The sequence below is a fragment of the Micromesistius poutassou genome, assembly GCF_964030765.1.
Source record: "Micromesistius poutassou genome assembly, chromosome: 9".
Lineage (NCBI taxonomy): Eukaryota > Metazoa > Chordata > Actinopteri > Gadiformes > Gadidae > Micromesistius > Micromesistius poutassou.
Genome location: NC_140279.1, coordinates 9,726,269 through 9,737,024, shown reverse-complemented (window position 1 = coordinate 9,737,024; position 10,756 = coordinate 9,726,269).

Below are 10,756 nucleotides of genomic sequence, written 5' to 3'. Positions count from 1 at the left end.
TTCTGTGATGTCTGGGTCGATTGAGGTTAGCTTTAGCCTCAGACTTGGTTCATGATGTTGTGTCAATAAGCTCCACCTGTGTTGCGCAACTTTACCGTGGCGTGCATTCACGTCGCAGCCGCGATTGCATTTGGATCACGGTCACGGCAGTGTTTCCCACAGAGGTAGCAATGTGTGGCGGATTTGTTGACGGGCCACAAAACCGCCACTGCTTATAATGCCAAAGCCCAGTTCAGACCAAAGATTCGCGACGCAACTCCTTGCGACTCCTTGCGACGAGACGGGCTGAGACGTTCTAAAAACTGGGCAGTTCACACTGCTGCACCGGCGATTAGTTTTATTTTGGTTGAGAGTAGGCTAGAGTTGCTGTGTTTCGCCATTCTCCACTACTTCTGCATTGTAGTAATTCGCTGGAGCTTAGTTTGTTTAGATCCCGCTAGTTGGATACATTGCATTCTTTCGTAGTGGCGACTTCTCGACTGCAAGGGAAGCTCGGCTTCACCTAAAATTTCGAAAATTAAATGGTCAGATATATACTGTTGTTAACATTTCATTGATTAAAAATGTGTTAGAAAACGTCCATCTCGAAGACGAGTCCGTTCAGAATCAGCTGCTTATCGCAAGTCGACTGACTCGATTTCCTTCTCATACACTTACGTGTTTAATTTGCGTGTGTTTAGACAGATGGGCGCGCACACACACGCGCACCAAGCATCACCCGCATTCATTCTTCAACACTCACTCGCGGTAAAACTAGCCTATAAATCCCCGTTGCGCATGGAACTGCCACATTGAAATTTTTTTTTAACAAAACTGTCTTCTAAATTAATGAAATACTGGGAAACGAATAAACCATTATAAGCAACGAGTGAACTTAATAAGCGGTCGAAATATTTTTTTCAACCACCGCCTCTTTCCCTTGACGGTGCGCAAAGCCCGCACGGCGCACACAGACAGGTAGCAAAAAGCAAAGCAGTCTCAGCATAAACACACAGTTGTGCATTAAATTTGTCCATCGGGGAACACGTCAATTCCTCTAATGCTGACGTTTAAAATATATCAGCACCTATTTACCTTGATCTTCAGCTGTAGCCTTGCTGAACTCCCTGCATCCTCGCTGTCTTTATTCATTTTTTCCAGATTCGTATGGCGGTCTTATTATGGTAAACTAGCTCATTGGTGAACACCTCGTCAGGTTTTAAACAGCGACACGCGCGACACGACACAGAGACAGTAGCCTAAGCCTAAAGAAAGACAGGTCCATAGCTGCTGCACAAAAATAATGCGTGCCAAGCAGTAGACCTAGTTGGTCTTAAAGGGGGGGAAAGCAAGTTCAAGTTTAACATCGATTTGCAGTGATCACTTGGCTGAAGGGTTTTATATGCCTATTCATTAGGCCTACATAATTAGCGCATTTATCCATGATGCAGCCTGTATGCGGGAAATTACGGTAGGCCCCGACAGGGCGAACCGGACCCCGACTTGAAGCGGCGGTGTCTTCTCCCTTAAGGGGCTTATTTTAGATAATAACCGGCGACGTTCTATAGGCTACATTATTACACGGCTACTTGCCGAAACGAAAAAATAACTTCACACGGTGTGTGAAGTTGTGTGAACCACGTGACTCCTCATTCTCAATTTGAGAATGAGGAGTCACGTGGTTTTTGGGGAGGGGAGGGGTTTGAGCCCATCCGCCATGCTGGTAGCACGGTTGCCAGGAGAAACGTTGTCAGAGCAGCATACAGACAGATGAGGAAACATAGACGCAGAGACGCAGGAGAAATTACGATAGAAATAAATGGAGAAGAATAAGGCGAAGGAAAAGGGTCCTTACAGGAACAAACTCACTACCAGCGCCAAGCAGAGGTATGAGGAGAAGCTGTCAGACTTAAACAACGTCGACCCATACGAGCTACCTGCAGCAGAATGGGACAGAGACCTGGACCTTTGCACCTTGCACATATATGGACATAGTGAACTACTTCGTTTTTGGCATCAGTCAATATACGATGCAAGAATTTAAAAGCCATAATTGTTAGAGAGGAAGACTTGCAAGTGTCATCAGTGGCCACAAGAACAAAGCATGCAGCTTTTGCTTATAAAAAACCACACAACACTGTACAAACAAAGCCCATGCAGAGACAGTCAGGAAACGAATTCAAGAACTGTTCAAAATGTGGGAAACATCCACAACATGCGTGGAACCAAGGAAAATGTCCAGCTAAAGGCTCTGTATGTTCACACTGTCACAAGCCAAACCACTGGGCAGCGGTTTGCCGCAACCGTAGCATGAGTTCAGTGAGTGTGGAGCCAGAAAACTCACCTGAGGAGGAGATGCTGGACATAAATCTGACAGTAGAGGAGGTTCCAGTAGAAATTGTGGCAGATGACAAGTGGAGTGTAGACATCAGAGTTCTGTCTCAGGAAGTGCAGTTTAGAATAGACACAGGTGCAAAGTGTAATACACTAACTCTGGACTGTTATCAGTTATTGTTGCACACAGGTGAACTGAAGCGCTCCAACAAGATGCTGCGCTCCTATTCAAACCACAAGGTGAAGCCAGTTGCTGCAGTCGACCTTCCCCTGAAATACAAAGACCGAGAAGCAGATGCGGAGCTGGAAATTGTGGACATCGTTCAAGAGAACGTGCTCAGTGGCACTACAGCTGAGGCCCTTGGACTGATTGTTCGGCTGGACTCTCTACAGGATGGTGCTAATGGAGACAAGGTGAGCACTAACACCGAAGCCACTCCGAACCTTAGCACACACACTCCAGTTGGATTGGAGGATTTTCCTGAACTGACACGCACCACTGGCACTTTGCCAGGCAAATACAGCATCAAGATTGATCCAGATGCAAAGGGCGTTGTGCATCCAGTGCGCCGACAACCAGTGGCACTCAAGCCTAAGATAGTTGAGAAGCTTAATGAGATGGTCAAGGATGGACATATTGTCAAAGTCGACCAACCGACAGAGTGGGTCAGCTCCATGGTCGTTGTCACACGCAAAGACAAGATCAGAATCTGCATAGATCCGAGTGATTTGAACAAGGCCATAAAGAGAGAACATTATCCTATGCGCACCATAGAAGAGGTTATATCCACCATGCCCGGTGCAAAAGTGTTCTCAGTCTTGGACGCTAAATCAGGCTTCCTCCAGATAGAGTTAGATGAAGCGTCGTCACACAACCCTCCTCACAACCTTCAACACACCAATAGGCAGGTTTAGGTGGTTGAGGCTGCCGTTCGGTATAAAATGCGCACCGGAGATTTTTCAACGCATTATGGACCAAATGCTCGAGGGCATTACTGGAGCCACAGGTGTGATGGATGACATTCTTATAGCAGCGCCCACAATGAAAGAACATGATGCAACACTACGCAAAGTAGTTGAGAGAGCTACAAGCTACAATCTGAAGCTTAACTTCAGATCACATCCGCCAATCAGCTGTGCCATATGTAGGTCACCTGATTACAGCTGATGGGTTAAAGCCAGACCCAGCGAAAACTGAAGCAGTGAGGAGCATGCCTCCGCCGACAGACAAGGAAGGTGTCCGTCGCTTCTTAGGGTTTGTGACATACTTGTCAAAGTTCATTCCTGACTTGAATGAGGTGGACGCTCCACTGAGGCAGCTTGTGAAGAACGACGTCGAGTTTGCGTGGCAGCCAGCACAACAACAAGCATTCGACAAACTCAAGCAACTATGCACACACCCCCCACTACTCAAGTTCTATGATCCAGCAAGGCCTGTGGAAATATTCAGTGACGCCAGCAGCATGGGACTAGGAGCCGTGTTACTACAGGACGACCAGCCTGTCGCCTTCTCGTCCAGATCCCTGACTGATGCTGAGACGCGCTATGCGCAAATTGAGAAGGAGATGCTCTCCATCGTCCATGCCTGCATTAAGTTTCACCATTACATATTTGGTAGGCATGTCACAATATTCAACGACCACAAGCCACTGGAAGATATCTACAAAAAGCCGCTGCTCTCCACTCCCATGCGTATACAGAGAATGCGCCTGCGATTACAGTGGTATGACATCACAGTGTGCTACAGAAGAGGAAAGGACATGGAGCTGCCTGACACCCTTTCCAGAGCGCAGCTAACAGACAGCACACCAGAAACAGCTGGCCTGGAGTGTGTCTCCATGCTCAACTTTGTGTCGGTGAGTGATCAGAAATATGCTGAACTGCAGGAACGCACACAAGAGGAGTTAAGCCTTCTCCAGCAAACAATTCAGCAAGGCTGGCCGGACAACAGACGGGAAGTACCTGCTCCTGTTCAACCCTACTGGGACTCAAGAAGCCAGTTAGCTGTGTCTGATGGCATAGTGTTTAAAGGACTGCGCATCGTCGTGCCTCCCACCATGCAAAGACGCATGTTAGAGCTCATACACCAGTCCCACCTAGGTATAGTGAAGAGCAAGCAGCGGGCACGTGAAGTGTTATACTGGCCAGGTATGAGCGCTGAAATTGAAAACATGATCAGAAACTGTGGCAAGTGCGCTGAAATTCAAAACAGGCTTCCTAGGCAACCACTCATACCAACAGAGACACCAGAGCTGCCGTTTGAAGAGGTAGCCTCTGACCTGTTTGAGTTTGAGAGGAAACAGTACATTGTACTCGTGGATTATTACTCGAAATACATTGAAGTGGATGAGCTTAAAGACCAGCGCAGCTGCACCACAATAGAGACTCTTAAAGCTCAATTCTGCAGACATGGAATCCCTGCAACCATTAGGACAGATAATGGTCCGCAGTATTCATCACAGGAATTCAAGGAGTTCTGCAAGAGCTATGGTATCCTGCACAAGACATCCTCACCTCACACACCACACTCTAATGGTGAAGCAGAGCGTGCGGTGCAAACAGTCAAGAGGCTTTGGAGCAAAGCGCCCGACAAACACCTCGCCCTGCTAGACTACCGAACTACTCCGCTTGAGTCAGTAGGCCTGTCACCAGCTCAACTGCTCATGGGCAGGAGACCTCGCAACAAACTGCCTACTGCTCGTGCACTACTTAAACCTATGGCTCACGACCCTGTCAAGGTCAAGCATCTGCTAGACAAGACCAAGCACACTCAGAAACTTTACTACGACAGCAAAAGAGCAGCCAAACCCCGCGCTGCATTACAACCTGGAGATGAAGTCAGAATGGCTCCTTATCCTGGAAGCCACAAATGGACACCTGGAGTTGTAGTTCAGCCACATTGTGCGCCGCGATCCTACATTGTGGACAGTGGAGGTAAGAGGTTCCGCCGTAACAGCCAACACCTCCGTGCCAGCACTGCAGCCGCCAATCAGTCACGTCACATGATGTGTGATGAGCCTTGGCGTGAGACCCCTGGACTGCCTGCAGTGAAAGAGCCGCAGCCCCCACCAGCTCCTCCAGAACACCACTCTTCATCACGTGTGGTAGCATCAAGCTTTCCACAAACCCGACCAGGCGAACTGTATACCACCAGACGGGGCAGAGTTGTGAAACCCCCTGATAAACTGAACTTGTAGTTTGATGGACTAACTGTGCATTTGTTAGCATCTCAGGGACAGGTGTGGTAAAGACACCTGAAGGAAGTGATGTGCTAGTAACCTCTCCTTCCTAGTTAAATGTTTGAGTTCTCTTGTTGTTTAATTATGTTAAGGAGTCAGAGACATTAGACATTGCCAGTGTGAGCAGAGTTTGTTTATTATAATATATGAGTGAGGAAAGGAAATCAGTTTATTATCATTCTGTAGGCAGAAGAGAATCAAAAAGCAATTCACTGTTACATTTGTTAACACTAGTAAAACAGTTGTTATTGTATATAGTAGCTTACACATAACACAGACAGCAACAGTTTTCTTTTGCTGAGGAAAGGAGATGTAATGTATTGTTTGGAGTTCGCGTTTGCCTTTGGGCTTCCGTAGCTGCCTACCTGTGTGTCCCTCGCTGTACCCTGTACTGCCGTGTGTGTACGCGCGCCGAGCTGCAGTAAAGTCACGTCCTGAGTAACGCCAGTCTCTTTATTGTGTCTTCACACAATGTACACAAAGTGAGTACATAACAGTTGCCAGGAGAAACGTTGTCAGAGCAGCATACAGACAGATGAAGAAACATAGACGCAGAGACGCAGGAGAAATTACGATAGAAATAAATGGAGAAGAATAAGGCGAAGGAAAAGGGTCCTTACAGGAACAAACTCACTACCAGCGCCAAGCAGAGGTATGAGGAGAAGCTGTCAGACTTAAACAACGTCGACCCATACGAGCTACCTGCAGCAGAATGGGACAGAGACCTGGACCTTTGCACCTTGCACATATATGGACATAGTGAACTACTTCGTTTTTGGCATCAGTCAATATACTGTAGCGTTTGCGGCCCGTCACTGCGGGGCTAACTAGCGGAATGAGGAGGACACAGAGTGGCTGGCTGTTTAACCGGAGAACCAGGCTTTATTCCTTTCCATACAAAACTAACTAACGGGGTTGGAGGAGTGCCCACCACAATATGGCGATACCGAACCTGGCTAGCTCCGCCCCCTATCCCAACTGGCCTATCAGGCTGAACAAGGGCAACTCCTTCCCCCCACAAACTCCCCATCAATTCCCCCCATAGTCCTGCCGGGTCTCTACACGGCCCCCCCCCCTAATTCCTCGTCCCTGAGGAAGAGCATAGTCTTGAAAGCGACCCGGAAGTCGCCGTTCCCTCTGCGACCTCCTTTCTCCACCATCCAACAGAGAAGTTCCTGTTGCTGCAGCCGTGTTTCTCGGCACCACAGCTCCAAGCGGCGTCACCTCCTCCCCTTGAGGCACATTCTGTTGCTGTCTCCGTGGGATCCTCCTATGGCGAGGTGACCTGACCCGCGCCCTGGGAGTCGTCACAGGGAAGGCGGGCTGCTGATTCCCCCGGTATGGTGCCATCCTATCCCTGTGCAGCACGACTGTGCGGCCTCTGGGAGCCAGTCTGACTCTATACACAACCTCGCCAACTCTCTCAACCACATAGCAGGGGCCAACCCATTTGCTGTCCAGCTTGGGGCAACGGCCTTTTACCCTCTTAGGTCCATACACCCAGGCGAGGTCCCCAGCCTGGAAGTCCTGCCCCTTAGCGTGCATGTCATAGCATCGCTTCTGACGAACCCCTGCCTGCTGGGCCTGGTGTCTGGCGAATCTGTGGGCCATTTCCAGGCGGTCCTGTAACTGCCTGGCATACTCCGGGCCAGCCATGGCATCTGGTGCATCGGGCGGTCGTCCGTAGGCCAGCTCTGGCGGCGTTCTGAGCTCCCTGCCCAACATCAACAATGCAGGAGTACAGCCAGTGGAGTCTTGGACTGCACTGCGGCACGCCATGAGGATGAGGGGTAGTTGCAGGTCCCAATCACTCTGATCTGGAGCGGTGGCGAGGGCTAACTGGGCGCCTAAGGTCCGCATGAAGCGCTCCACCAACCCATCGCTTTGAGGGTGAAGTGGGGTGGTTCTTGTCTTCCGGATGCCAAATTGGCTACACATGGCGGTGAATACTTGTGATTCAAAATTCCGCCCTTGATCGGAGTGGAGCTCCGAGGGTGTTCCAAAGCGGCTGAACATTCCCTGCACCAAGGCTTCGGCCACGGTTGTGGCTTCTTGGTCAGGTAGGGGGTATGCTTCCATCCACTTTGTGAAGTAGTCGATGGCGACCAACACGTACCGGTTCCCTCTGCTGGTACGGGGAAGTGGGCCCAACACATCGACTGCCACCCTGTCCATCGGTGCCCCGACACGGTGCTGCTGTAGAGGTGCACAGGACTGACCTTGGGGCCCTTTACGAGCGGTACAGGAGTCGCAGCGGCGACAGTAGTCCTCAACATCTCTCCTGCTCTGGCCCCAATAGAATGCCTGTCGTAGCCGTCTCAATGTCTTAGTCACCCCAAAGTGACCTACTCCGGGGGATCCGTGATGTGCCTCTAGCACTTTGTCCCGGAGGTCCTTTGGCACGACCACCTGCCAGCGTGGCTCCCCAGTGGCTGGCTCACGCCAGCATCTCTTCAGGACTCCTTCCTGCAGTTCTACCCCAGGCCATTGGGACCACAGGCCTCTGACTGTGGCCGACTGGGCCACCACATCTTCCCAGGGCGGCCGGTTGTCTGTTTCCAGCCACCCCATGACTGTTTTAAGGTCAGGATCCACGGGTTGCAGTGCAGCCCAACCCCTAACATCATCGGGTAATAGGGCTCGACAGATCACCTCCCCCGTCTGTAGGTTAGCTGCCTCCCGTTCTTCTTCCCGGTTACAGTGGTGACAGTCTGGGGCACACGGTCGGCGGGAGAGGCTGTCTGCATTTGTGTGACTCTCACCGGCTCTGTGTTGTATGGTGAACTGAAAGGCCTGGAGTTGTTCGATCCATCTGGCGACTTGTCCTTCAGGTTCTTTAAAGGACATGAGCCACTTCAAAGCAGCATGATCAGTGCGAATGGTGAATGGAAGGCCGCAGAGGATGTGCTTGAAATGGTTTACTGCATCAATCACTGCCAACAGTTCCTTGCGAGTGACACAATAGTTCCTCTCCGACTTATCCAACGTACGACTGTGGTAAGCAACAACCCGCTCTCCGTCAGGGGTCAGCTGCGAGAGTACAGCGCCAAGGCCTGTGTTGCTAGCGTCCGTGTCAAGGATAAATGGCAACTCTGTGTTTGGTGCAACCAGCACTGGATCCTTACACAAGGCCTGTTTCAACTCGTGGAAGGCTGCATTCTGTTGTGGTCCCCATTCGTATGGTGTGTCTTTGCGCATTAGGACGAACATGGGGGCAGCTACAGTAGAGAATCCAGCCACAAAGCGCCTGTAATAGGATGCGAGTCCTAAGAACGATCTCAGCTGGTGGATGTCAGTGGGGGTAGGCCAATCCCTGACAGCTGCTACCTTATCCGGCTCTGTCATGATGCCAGCTCCACTGATCCTGTGGCCCAAGAAGGAGACCTCTTGCCGTAGGAAGCTGCACTTCCCCGGATGAAGCTTCAGGCCTGCACGCTTAATCCGCTCCAGTGCCTCAATCAGGCTCCCAAATGCCGAGTCAAAACATGGTCCATGGACAAGGAGATCATCCAGGTAGACAAGGCAGCGTTCAGGGGGCATATCCACCAGGACCTTTTCCATCAGCCTTTCAAATGTGGCTGGGGCGTTGCATAGCCCGAATGGCATGGTGGTGAACTGCCACAAGCCATGTCCGGTGGTGAATGCGGTCTTGGCTTTGTCCTCTGGGGCCATGGCCACCTGCCAGTACCCGCTCTGGAGGTCCAATGAGGAGAACCATGCTGAACCAGCCACGTAATCGAGGGACTCATCTATCCGCGGCAGTGGGTAGGAGTCCTTCACAGTTCTGTCATTCAGTGGTCGGTAGTCGACACAAAACCTTGAGCTTCCGTCTTTCTTAGGAACCATTACGACTGGTGACACCCACGGACTCTCTGATGGCTCAATAATGCCAGCATCCCTCATCTCTTGTATCATCTGATCAGCAGCAACTTGGCGGGCCTTGGGCAATCGTCTAGGCCGCTGGCGGATTGGCTGGGCATCCCCTGTTTTAATAAAGTGTTGGACCAAATGTGTTTGGCCAACGTCGTTGGGGCCAGTGGCAAAACTGTGTCGATACTCATACAGGAGGTTCCATAACCTATCCTGTTGCTCAGAGTTTAGGCCTTCCCGACTGTTCTCCCAGATGCCTCGGACAGTTTTACTGGCTGTTGACTCTTCCCCAGAGATGGGGACCACACTTGCAATCCGTATGACAGCATGGGGGTGTGACTGGGCACATGTGTCTGGTTCTGGGGGTATGAGGTCGTCGGACAGTGGAAGAGGGCTTCCTGCAAAAGGGGCCTCCCATTGTGCAGAACATGGTGGGTCCCCCTCTGCATCCCCGTTCTCACCAACCTTGTTGGCCATTTCCGTGTGGGGATCATTCAGGAAGGGGATGGACGTCCCGTCTTTGAACGTTACGGTACGTGCTCCGAAGTCCAGTGAAATCCCTGCCGCACACAGAAAGTCCATTCCCAGTAAACAGTCCTCTTTTATTTCAGCGACCCAGACTGGTTGGCAGGCTGAGTAGGTCTCTATTTCAATCAGAGCCTCCCACCTCCCCAGCATGGGAGCCTTTCCTCCGGTAACTGTGGTGAGTTGAATATCGGTTGCTTGTGTTTGGGTTCCGGCAGGCATGAGGTCTGGGTGTAGGAGGGACACAGTTGAGCCTGTATCCAGTAGGGCTTTGGTCCGTTGGCCATTAACCAACACAGGCACTCTACAGCAGTCGGCGGTGAGTGCATTATGGGGAAGAAGAGCATGGGTGACAGGGTGGTGAAGCGCTTTTGCAACAGGTCGTGTGTCATTGTCTTTGGGGAGTGAAGGGTGGCTCGGGTCGCTCCCCTTTACACCGAGCCCTGAGCGTTTCCCGGCTCTTGCAGGGCAGAATCAGGCACTGTACAAAGGCGCCATGTGTGACCTCTTTGGTGGCATTTCCAGCAGACTTGGCTCTGTCGGTCGTCCGGCGACATCGCTTTGCGCTCATAGCCCGTTGGGTACGAGGTAGGTCCAGGAGGCTGAATGGCTTGGGTCTTAGGCAGTACAGAGACCTGTCTGGGTTGGTAGTCCAAGCCTTCTGTGAGTATGTCTTCCACTGCCAATGCTTTGTCTAGTGCTGCCTCCAAGGTCTGTGGGTCAGCGAGTCGGACTTGCTGGCGCAATGGGAGGGGTAAGAGGCCGCGAATGAAGGCTTCCTTAGTTAACACCAAGCGTGTTGCATCATC